At 36.6% G+C, this 13,071-nt stretch overlaps 1 protein-coding gene across 2 annotated transcripts in view; it reads right to left on the bottom strand.

The window, feature by feature from the left end:
- NIPBL (NIPBL cohesin loading factor) overlaps positions 1-13,071 on the bottom strand; it is a 201,016-nt gene that overhangs the window by 23,758 nt on the left and 164,187 nt on the right. The window lies entirely within an intron of this gene.

The following is a 13,071-nucleotide window of genomic DNA, read 5'->3' as shown; positions in this document are numbered from 1 at the left end:
ATTCATTAGGCAATAATAATATAAATGCATTAAATGTGTCCATAATAAGCTTTTCAATTTGTCATTAACAATTAATATGGAAAATGCAAATAAACAAAAAATATATAACAGATGTTTTAAAATCTTATAAACCAGTAATTTATAAATAGTTTCAAACAATATTAGTATGAAGTATTTAAACTGTTGTGTGTAGGACCTGAGGTAAGATATGAGAGAAATGAGAAAGGTGACCTTCCTTAATGCTGCTCAGGGATAGGATTATTCTAAAGAATTAGAATTCTATTCTTCATCATTTCAAGTCCTCTGACAGCTCAAAAAAGATATGAGTTAATTACATTTTTAATATAATTATAACTTCATCTGAATTGTACCTTCAATTCTGTAATTATAAAACATAAGGCTAGATTTCTTTTCTGTATTATCCTTTGTCAAATTACCAATAAGCAATGTTAGAAAAGTGTTAGGAATGATGAGAGGAGGAAAAAGATCATAGCCAAAAAATAAAACCAATTCAAACTTTTATAATCATAGGTCAATTATAAAGTCATCTAAAGTATAATTGTTTTGTTAATATAGACTAGCTAATACAACTCTGGAGGTATTTAAAAAGTTGAAATGTGTATTTGATTTTCATGAAGAGTTTCAGTGCTGTCCAATATAACTTGCTGCAATGATGGAAATGTTCTAAGTCTGTGCTACTCAGTATGGTTGCTGCAAGACATATACAGCTACTAAATATGTGAAATGTTGCTTGTATGACTAAAGAATTAAAATTAAATAAAAATAAAAATTCAAATTAAGTTAAAAAAAAAAAACCACGTGTGGCTAGTATTGGATAGCTCAAGTTTAAACTTTCACTATAAGAGGCATGAATGATTAAAACAATTGACAGCAATCAGGATAACATAACACATGTTGCCCCCATCCTCTTTAGCTTAAAGAAATACATCGAAAAGAAAATTTCAATTTTCAGTTTCAACTCTGTATAGCAAATTCTCCTTGTCCTGCTCTATAACTCAATCCTTAAGCAGCTACTAAAATCGCATGCTAGCCTTTTCCAGGCAGGAGCAGAAAGCAATCCCGTCTTTTTCTTTTTCCTCTCTAAAAGATCAAGTATAAACAAAAGTATAAATCTTAGATTTTGGTTCATGATACACCATCAATACTGCTATGAGACCTTTTGTTTACTTATAAAATCATCATACTATGACTCCAACTCAAGAACAAGAATATTTTCATGAACTTTTATTTTCCCAATGTGCTCCTTCCCTTATTCCATTTTACTGTGTCACTTCAAGGTAACCACTATCAGGAACTTTAAAATTTCTTTGCTTAAAAAAATTGGGTAAGCTGTATACTGTTTATAGTTTTGCTTGATTTTCAACTTTCTAAAACGTATCATACCAGATGTAGTCTTCTGGGATTTGCCTTGTTCATTCAACATTATGTCCCTAACTGTAATCCAGGTTGCTGCAAATGACAATGTTAATTTTAACTGCTATACAACAGGTGTGTCAGTACTGCAATTATTTTATCTATTCTGAAGACAGGTTAATTACACTTTTTAGTGGCATAATAAGCATTCTTTTATTTGTCTCCTGGCACACATATTCAAGATTTTCTTGGGTATATACCTTGAAGTGAAATGCTCAACTTTATGAAATAATGCTGTATTTTTTCAAACTGGTTGTAGTATTTTTTTCAATTAATAGTTTAAGAGATACTGTTTAATCCATCTTTTTCCCATCACTTGTATTTTCCATATTACTAACGAGGCTGAACACCATATAGGCCACATGTGCTATTTCTTGTATGAAATGCCTATTCAACTTTTACCTATTTTTCTACTGGGACTCTTGCCTTATGTTTGTAGAAAAGGAGTTCTTCACAGATTCTTAATAATGACCCTTTCTTACATGTTATGTGTGTGTCAAATATCATTTCCCAGTTTGTGACTCGTGTCTTTAAGACGTCTTTTGATAAAAAAATGTATTTCATTTCAACATAGCAAAATTTATCAATCTTTTAAGGTTAATGGTTTTGGAATTTAAGAAATCTTTCCCTACAGAAAGGTCAAAAATATATTTATATATATATTATCTTCTAAAGGTTTTAAAGATTTCCTTTAATCTATATGGAAGTAATTATTGAGTTGAAATAGGAATCAATTCTTTTAAGATTTATTTATTTTAGAGAGAGAGAGATAGAGAGTGCAGGTGGGAGGGAGGAAGGGTAGAGGCAAAGGGAGAGAGAATCTCAAGCAAGCTCCCGCTGGGTATGGAGCCCTGACCTGGGGCTCCTGGGCCTTGATTTCATGACCCTGAGATCATGACCTGAGTGGAAACCAAGAGTTGGATGCTTAGCTGAGTAAGCCACCCAGGTGCCCTGAAGATAGGAATCAATTCATTAAAAAAAAAAAAAAATTCTTATAGCCAATTATCCCAGCCTCATCTATTGAGAACTCAATCCTTTCCCCGTTAACTGCAGTGCCACTTTTATTTTATAAAAAGTATATCCTATAAGCTCCACATTCAGCATGGGGCTTGAACTCACAACCCTGAGATTAAAAGTCGCATGTTCTACGACTGAGCCAGCCAGGTGCCCCAGGACAACGGTTTTTTATTTTGATGAGATCTCTGAACATTTTCCCATTTTGCATGATTTTCATTTCAGGTTTGTAGTTATTTTCTGTCAGATTTTATTCCTAGTTTATTAGAAGTTATCATTCAAAGTTATCAAATTTTATCAAAATTTTTTCCAGTGTTCCCTGGAATGATTATTTATTTCTTTAGTATTAAATCATACATGCACACATGTGTGCGCTCATGTTAAACCAGCCTTACACTTATATATGCGTTAAGAACATGTGTATACATATATACATATATATATATATGTGTATATATATATATACACACACACATCTTTATCCATCTTATTTTTGATGTATTTCAAAGTAAACTGTAGACAGTATACTTTTTCCCTGAGATAACATTTACACAAAATGAAATGTACAAATATTCAGTGTACATTTCCTCAGTTAAGTGCATTCACCATTATAATTCAAACTCCTATGAAGATACAGAAAAGTGACCTACATCTTTAATTTGTATCAGAATCATCTGGAGACAATACAGAATGATGGGCCTACCCTCAGAGTTACTGGGGTAAAGCCTTAGAATTCCTAGATCTAATTAGTTGCAGGTAATCTCAGTAACTTTTAGAACCACTGACATAGACTATTACCATCATTCTTGAAAGTTCCCTCATGTTACTTCCCAGTCAATTCCTGAACCCCTGCAACCACCCTTCTGATTTTTTCCAATACAGATTAATTTTTGCCTCTCCTAGAACTTCATATAAATGGAATCAGAATATGTACTCTTCTGTGTAAGGCTTCCTTCACTCTGTGCAACGTTTTTACTATTCACCTAAGTTGTATGTATCCAACATTTGTTCCTTTATGATGTGGAATACTATTAAATTGTGTGGATAGGTCAGTATTTTTACCCATTCCCTGGGTGATGGAGATACAGTATTTAATTATAAACAGAAACCAAACTGTACCTTCAACACTATTACTTAGAAATCTCCTTAGCTAAATATCCACTTTCATGCTTAAAGTTCTACTGTTCACAAAACACTAGAACAAGAACACAATTCAACCAAGTTCTTTGCCACTTTATAACAAAGACTGCTTTTTCTGTTATCCAATAGCATGTTTCTCATTTCTCTCTGAGACCTCATCAGAATGGCCTTTACTGTCCGTATTTCTACCAACATTCTGTATGTGATTATATGCATTCTCTAAGAAGACAAAAGCTTTCTCTATGTAGTTTCTTTTCTGAGCCTTCACCAGAACTGCCTTTCAATACCTCTTCACAGCAATATCAGCTTTTTCTATTATGTACCTCAAAACTCTTTGAGTCTCTACTAATTATCCAGTTCCAAAGCCACTTGTACACTTGTTTCAGCTGCATCCCATGGTACCAGTTTCTTAGTCAATTTGGGCTGCTATAACCAATACCACAGACCAGGTGGCTTAAACAGAAATTTATTTCTCATAGTTTTGGAAGTTGGGAAATCTGAGATCAAGGTGCTAGCATCTTCTGGTGAAGAAGATCCTTTTCCTAGCTTGCAGATGAGGATCTTCTTGTTATATCCTTATATGGCAGAGGGGAGAGAGAGATCATCTCTTGTGTCTCTTCTTAGAAGGGTACTAACCTGATTCACAAGGGCTCCACCCTCATGACCTAATTATCTCCTAGTATCATACTAGTTGTTAGGCTTCAACATATGAATCTTGGAGACATATATTCTGTCCACAGCTTTCTCCGAGAAATCCTCTTGAGAAAGGAGTCCCATACTCTATAGAAAATATATTATTAATTTTTCCCCCAACCTTCCCCAAAGGGGCCTATGATCTTTTACCAGGTTAGTACACTGGAGAAAAGAAACTGATCAGACCTTCTAAGTATTATCAGATTATTAGATTATTAGATGCTGGTTCTGAACTGGCACTAATTCTAGGAGACCCTAAAGTAAGAGTGGGGTCTAGAGGTCAGGTGTATAACTCTGGTCTGTTTCACAGTAAGTCCAGTGGGTCCCCAAATGCATCCTGTGATTATTTCCCAGTACCAAAATGCAAAATTGGAATAGATATATTCGACAGCTGATAGAATCCCCACATTGGTTCTTTGGTTTGGGAAGTGAGGGCTATCACAGTGAGAAAGGCCAAAGAGAAGGCTCAAGGAATGCTTCTACCCAGGAAAACAGTATATGGAAAGCAATACTACATTCCTGGAGGGGCTGTTAAGATTAGCACTATCATCAAAGACTTGAAGGATGCAGAGATGTAATTCACACCACCTTCTCATTCAACTTGCTTATTTGGCCTGTGCAGTAGACAGATGGATCCCGGGGAATGACAGTGGACTAGCCTAAGCTTTACCAGGTGGTGACTCTAACTGCAGCTGCTGTACTAGGTAATAGTTGAGCAAATTAATACATTGCCTGGTACCCTCTGGCAGATGCCTTTTCTCTCCATCCCTGTCAAAAGCCCACCAGAATCAGTGTGCTATTGGCAGATAGTCAGCAATACACTGTACTGCTCTACCTCAGGCATTTATTAACTCTCCAGCTCTATGCTATAATTTCCTGCTATAGCTTGCAGGATCTTGATTATGCCTTCCTTTAACAAGATTATTACACTAGTTCATTATATTGATGGTGTGATGCTGACCTAGTGAACAAAAAATAGCAACCACTCTAGACTTACTGATAAGACTTGCATGTGTCAGAGGGTAGGGAAATAAATCCAACAAAAACTCAAGGGTCTTTTACTTCAGTGAAATTGCTAGGGTCCTAGTGGTGTGGGGTATATTGAGTTATCCCTTCTAAGTAAAGAATAAGTTGTTCCATCTGGCCTCTCCTATATATAACCCCCCCCCCCAAAAAAAAGGCATAATGACTAGTGGGCTTTGGATTTTAGAGGCAACAAAATCCTCTCTTGGGTGTATTACTCTGGCTCATTTACTGAGTGACCAGAGACTGCCTGCACTGAGTGGGACCCAGAAGAGAAAAAGGCTTTGCAAAAGATTGGGGCTGCTATCCAAGTTGCTATGCAGCATGGGTCAGATGACCCGGTATATCCAATGGCGCCTGCAGTGTCAGTGGTACAGAGGGATGCTGTTTGGAGCCTTCGGCAGGACCCCATAGGTGGACTGCATGCAGTACAAACCCTTAGGATTTTGAAGCAAAGCTCTGTCATTCTCCGTGGGTAATTACTCTCCTTTTGAAGAACTCCCGGCCTGCGACTGGACCTTGGTAGTCACTGAATTAGTCACTTGGTAGCCATTGGCCACCAAACGACCATGCAATTTGAGTTGCCCATCATGAGCTGGGTGTTACCTGACTCATCAAGACATAAAGCTGGGTATGTACAGCAGCACGTCATCATCAAATCTAAGTAGTATATATGACTGGGTGAGAGCCAGCCTAAGGGTTCAAGTAAGTCACATCAAGAAGCAGCTCAATGCCTATAGTTCCCATTGTTGCTATTACTGCCCTTCTCTCTTCCAGCCTGTACTTATGGCGTCATAGGGAGTTCCCTATGATCATCCCTATGATCAACTGACAGAGGGGGAAAAGACTGAGGTGTAGTTTACAAATGGGACCATTCCAAAGTGGATATTTGCCGCAGTAATGTCTGGAACATCCCTGAAGGACGGGGCTAAAGGGAAATTCCTCTACTACGCAGAACTTTTGAGCAGTGCATCTGTTCACTTTGCTTGGAAAAAGGAATGACCAAATTTGTGACTATATATAGATTCATGGTGTGTGGCCAATGGTTTGGCTGGATGGTTAGGGACTTGGAAGGAAGAAGATTAGAAAGCTGTTGACAAGGAAATTTAGCGAAGAGGCATGTAGACAGACATCTCTGAATGGGCAAAAAATATGAGGATATTTATGTCCTACATAAATATTCACCAAAGGATGACCACAGCAGAGGAAGATTTAAATAATCAAATCAAGTGGATAGAACGACTCATTCTATAGGTTCCTTCTCTGAAGATATCAGCCTCTTTCCCCAACTACTCGTTATTGCTCAATGGGGTCATGAACGAACTGTCCATGGTGGCAGGGATGGAGGTTACTCTGGATACAGATTTGCCTTCCCTGCATGCAGTGCTTCTGCCAAAAACTACCACTTCTGGATTTATAGAATGCCTTATCCACTATCAGGGTATTCTACACAGCATTACTTTTGATCAGTGAAGCAGGTGGAAAGAATATGAAATGGCCTTTTGAAGAGTTAGAGATAGCACCAGATAGGTGGCAATATCTTACAGGGGTAGGGCAAGATTTTCCAGAAGGCTCTGTATGCTTTGAATCAGCATCCAGTATTTGGTGCTGTTTAGCCCACAACCAGGACTCACAGTCCAGGAATCTGCAAGGGGTGGAAATGGGAGTGGTATCACTCACTATTACCTCTAGTGACCCACTAGTAAAATTTTGCTCCTGGCAACTTTATGCTTTGCTGACCTAGGGGTCTTAGCTCCAGAAAGAGCTTCCAGTAGGAGACACAAAACTGTTCCCATTCAACTGAAAGTTAAGATTACCACCCACTACTTTGGGTTCCTCATGCCTCTGAATCAACAAGCAAAGAAGGGAATTAGGATACTGGCTGGAGTGATTGATCTTGACTACCAAAGAGTGACTGGACTACTACTCTACAATGGAGGTAAGGAAGAGTATGTCTGGAATATAGGGGACTCCTTAGGGCAACTCAGTGTTACCATCTCCTGTGATTAAGGTCGATGGAAACCTATACCAACCCAACCCAGCCAGGACTACTGTTGGCATAGACCCTTCATGAATGAAGTTATGAGTCACCCCACCATGAACCAAGACCAGGTGAGGTGTTTGTTGAAAGCAAAGGGAATAGACAGTGGGCAGCAGAAAGCAGCCATGACCACATTACAAGGTATAGAAACAAAAACCTTAACTGTCATGAGATGAGTATTTCCTACTTATTTTGTTATGAATACATTGTTTTTTGGAAATGAAGTATGGTTTAAAGAGATATATATGGGTGCCAAGTTGACAAAGTGGATTTGTGATGGTTAATCTTATGTGTCAGCTTGACTGGACCAAAGGATGACCAGTTATTTGGCTAAATATTACTTCTGGGTATGGTGAGGCTGTTTCTATTTTTTTTTTTAATCAGTTCAGCTATGCTGTTTTTTGTTTTGTTTTGTTTTTAGATTTACTTATTTATTCATGAGAGACACAGAGAGAGTGAGAGAGAGGCAGAGACATAAGCAGAGGGAGAAGCAGGCTCCATGCAGGAAGCCTGACATGGGACTCAATCCTGGGTCTCCAGGATCAGGCCCTGGGCTGAAGGCGGCACTAAACCGCTGAGCCACCCGGGCTGCCCGATGAGGCTGTTTCTAGATGAGATTCACATTTGAATTTGTGGACTCAGTAAAGCAGATCAACCTCCCCAATCTGAATGGGTATCACACAATCCACTGAGGGCCTGAATAGAACAAAAGATGGAAGAAGGAAGAAATCAACTCTTCTCTGAGTTGGGACATCAGTTTCTTTTTGCACTCCAATTAGGATTTATACCATTGGCTACCCAGGTTCAGGCCTTTAGACACAGACTGAACTATACCAGTGACTTTTCTGGACTTCTAGCTTGCAGACAGTAGGTTTTGGGATTTTAGAGCCTCCACAATTGCATGAACCAATTCCTTATAATAAATCCTTTTATCTTTCCTTTCAGGATCCTGTTGGTTCTCCTTCTCTGGAGAACCTTAGTACATGTTCCTTCCATGTCAATCCCTGGCTCCCTTGCAACCACTCTTCTGAATTTTTCCAATACAGATTAGTTTTTGCCTCTCCTAGAAACTTATATAAATGGAATCAGAATATGCACTCTTCTGTGTAAGTCTTCTTCACTCTGTGCAATGTTTTTAATTATCCATCTAAGTTGCTGTTTCAGTAGTCTCTTCCTTATGATGTGGAGTACTGTTAAATTTTGTAAATATATTAATTTTCCCATTCATTCATTGGTTGATTAAGTATTTGACTATAAACTTTAAGGAGACCTTGTTTTAGATTACAAAGGCCAGGAACATATTAGATACAGGTTATTCAATTTTTTTCACTGCCTGTATTTTCTTTTTTAAAAAGATTTTATTCATTCATTTGAGAGAGAAACAGAGAGACAGAGAACGGGCACGAGTGCACACAGTTGGGGGAGGGAGAAAGGGAGAGAGAGCAGCAGATTGCCATCTACTGGAGCAGGGAGCTTGACAGATGCTTAACCTCCTGGAGCGACCCATGTGCCCCATCTGTATTTTCTTATAAACTAAAAAAGGACCACAGTCTTGGATCATAAGCAATGAAAATGAGTGTCACTAGAAAATCAATTCAATTTATGTGTACCTGTTAAAAGGGATATGATATTGATTTAAATTAGACAACTTTATAGAAATAAAAAAATACAAGAACTTTCATAATAGAAATTTTTCTTTCACATGTTACTGAAAAATGGTAAAAAAATACTATGAATTCGTTATAAAAGTTATATAACTATGAATTCATAAAGGTTATGAAGGAAATGAATCCACATATATTTAAAGTGTGTGTGTGTGTGTGTGTGTGTGTGTGTATTTAACATATCAACAAAACTATTTAGTTGGTGGACAGAGCTTGGTGCATGTCTGAATTTGAACCTATTTCATAGTACTACAACTTTCCCTAAAAAAACAAAAAAACCAAAAACTGTATCCATGAATTGGGAATCATAGAAACTCACACAAAAATAATAAAAATGAGAAATAGTGGAAACTGGAAGGAACGGAATGTGTATATAAGGCTCATGTGGAAATAAAGTGTGCTAATTATTCTTTAAAAAAAAAACACAACTCAATCCCTAATGTGAGGCTCAAATGCACAACCCTAAGATCAAGAGTTGTATGCTCTATCAACTGAGCCAGCCAGGTGCCCCCATGTGTGCTGTTCTTGACTCAAGAATTTCCAATGATTCTAGTGGTCCATTCTCTATATTCTTCCTAGCGTCTCTTAAAATTTATGCATATATATATTGTTAAAACTTCTAAGAGTGGTTATGTCTCTGTTACATATATAATATTTTGCGCTTTATTTCTTTCATTAAACTAAATTCTGCTTGTCTAATGACTATCATAAGGTCATAGTGTCATTGGTAAACTAAATTGTCAGAAACTAAAGTAAGAAATTAACAATAGGGAGAAAGGACTGAAAGAACAACTAGCTAAAGAGGACTAGAAAGTAAAGATATAAAGAATAGAAAACGTAACAGGTAAGAGATTATAAATCTAGTCATTTCCTTTCTGCTTCTAACTTGCCAGTAATACATATGGATATTATATTAGATCCTTTTTTTTGGAATGCTAAATAATGACATTTCTAATAGCTACAATAAATTCTTATTTATTGTAATTATCAGATACAACATAGTTGTAGAGTCTTTTAGAAATTATGATGTCCAGTCTGGAATAGCTAACATAAATATAACTAAATAGTCACAAGACTCTGAAACATAGAGCTAATTATTTGACTTGAGAGGGAAATGACACCAAATATATTATATAAAATTATGAAACAGACGATGATTTATGGAAGATGATTTAGGAGGAGAACCTAAGATATTATAGACTGAGAACATAAGCAAATACCACAAAGATGTTTAGAAAGGGAATTAAAAAAAATTTTTAAAAGCAACGTATTACTGCACACTGTCAGATGACTAAAGTTTAAAAAAAATTTTTTTTTATTGGAGTTCAATTTGCCAACATACAGCATAACACCCAGTGCTCATCCCACCAAGTGCTCCCCTCAGTGCCCATCACCCAGTCACCTCAATCCCCCTCCCACCTCCCCTTCCACCACCCCTTGTTCATTTCCCAGAGTTAGGTGTCTCTCATGTTTTGTCACCCTCACTGACATTTTCACTCATTTTCTCTCCTTTCCCTTTATTCCTTTTCACTAATTTTTATATTCCCCAAATGAATGAGACCATATGTCCTTTTCCGATCGACTTATTTCACTCAGCATAATACCCTCCAGGTCCCTCCACGTTGATGCAAATCAGACAGCTAGAGTTAAAAAGACTGACAAAACCAAGTATTGGTGAGAATGTACATCAACTGGAGCATTGCTCCAAAATGGCTCAGCCATTTTGGAAAGAGTCTGTCAGTTTCTCACTTACCACATGACCCACCAATCACACTCATAGGAATTTACCCAAGAAAAGTGAAAACACCCACCTACACAGAAACCTGTATACAAATATTCATAGTGCTTATTCAGAATAGTCTAAACTGGAAACAAAACAAATTTATACATTTGTGAATTCATAAAGAAATTACCATACATCTGTACTGATACTAGTCATCAATAAAAATGAATAAAATATTTATATGCCAGCAACATTCTGCTAAATAAGAGTTTAACACAAAGAACTACATGCTATATGATTCCACTGATATGAAATTCTACAAAAGGCATAACTCTAGTGATGAAAAGCACACTGGTTGTTTCCTAGGGCTAATGGAAGAGGACCAACTACAAAGAGGCATAGAAAACCTTTTAAGAGTGATATTCTGCATCTTGATTGTGCCTCAATAAAACAATTTTGGTTGACTTAAAAATATTGTGAAACATACAGAAGTAAATAGAAACAAATGGACTTAACTAGACACTAGATTGTTGATATAATGATCTCAGGGTTGTGAAATCAAGCCCTCATTAGGCTCCATGTTGAGCATGGAACCTGTTTAAGATTCTCTCTCTCCTTCTCCCTCTGCCCCTCCACCACCCCTCAAGATAAAGAAAAGATAACTTTTAATAATATATATTTAGTGAGCAATAGATAAAAAGAAATGCAAAGCAATCTTAAAAACTGTAGCGAATAATGTTACTGTTAATACAGTAGGGCAAAACAAATAAGAAATTATATTCCTTTCCCTGGGAACCAAAATATTTAGCCTAAAGGAAAGAATAAAACCAAGGAAACAGACTTTCATAATCAAAAATTTAAATTAAAAAAATCAATATAAATTCTTGATTTATTTTTGCCTTTCTAAGAAATACCTATTTCCTAGCTCTATCCTCTGGAAAAGGTCCGAAGCTATGATAACCCATTAGTGAAGAACATCTGCAGCATCCAAATTCTTCTCCCCAAAGGAAATTAAGGCCCTTTGGAAAAATGGCTGATTTCAGGTTTGGGGCAGAAAATGTACAAGTTAAGTTGAAGGCATTTTGTAGAGGAAAAAAGTAATCAGGCTACAAAAAAGTAATAAGTTTATATCAAAAGATACAAGACCAACATGAAGAGACTACCACTGGGCAAAGATAGGACAATCTGAACTCCAAAAAGAACTACGATTACAGTATTTTAAAAACAAAGACAGAGGTGGCTGGGTGACTCAGTCAGTTAAGTGTTTGACTTGATTTTGGCTCAGGTCATGGTCTCAGAGTCATGAGATTGACCCCTGCGATGGGCTGGCGCTGGGCATGGAGCCTGGTAAAGACTCTCTCTCCCCCTCCTTCTGCCCCTCACCCCTCTAAAAAATTTAAATAAAATATAAAGACATACAAATCTATTCATTCATGAAGATGTAAAAAAATGAACAGAATCTTTATAATAGGTGCACCAGGCTGACAACACCTAAACTAAAACACCACTGAATGTGGGATAAGCAAACATTATGTGCCTCCTGATGTGATGCAGTGATATTCGGCATCACCTATGAAGTATTTTTGCCCTCTATTCCCAAAATTGAACTTCAATATTATTAAGGCTCTAGATATAACTAAGAGTTTACAGAAAAAAAAAAGGTGAATAGAGGAACAACTTAAATGACACCAGAAGGAAAAGATCTATGAAATCTAGAATGTGGGACATTCTACAGGAAAACATGTAAGTGGCATGAAATAAAAGAGAAGTGAAGGGTCTAATCATAGATTAAGAGAAGAGACTTAAGAGCCGTATCAACCAAAGCAACTGCAAACCAACTACACAAATACGTTTTTGAGACAATCAGGGAAATATGAACATAGAATATTAGGGAATGACTTAATATTTATTTTGACACAGATGATAATGATATCCTGGTTATTTTTAAAAAGTAATTCTGTTAAAGAGAGACACTAAGGTGTGTATGGTGAAATGATATAAAGTATAGTTGCTTTAAAAGTATTACAGCCAAGAAAAAATAATTTAAAAAAATATAGGGGAGGGATTAGAGATAAAATAAGATTGGGAAAATGCTGATAATTTTTGAAGCTGGGTGATGGGTACTTCTACCTATTTAAAAATTTCTGAAATAAAAAAGTTCCTAGGGAGATGAACATTTCCATTTATGAAATTTTTAAAGAACACGAATTGTGGTTTAATTCTGTACTATCATAGGAAATTTTACACATTTCATAACATGTCAATAATGTAAATATACATTTAATGCAATCTGTAAGTCTGTAGATTTCATGTCTAACATATAGATTAAAGGGATAAGA

The sequence above is a fragment of the Vulpes lagopus genome, chromosome 3 (assembly GCF_018345385.1).
Source record: "Vulpes lagopus strain Blue_001 chromosome 3, ASM1834538v1, whole genome shotgun sequence".
Lineage (NCBI taxonomy): Eukaryota > Metazoa > Chordata > Mammalia > Carnivora > Canidae > Vulpes > Vulpes lagopus.
Note: the sequence above shows the minus strand (reverse complement) of the source record. Positions and strands in the feature narration are given on the sequence as shown.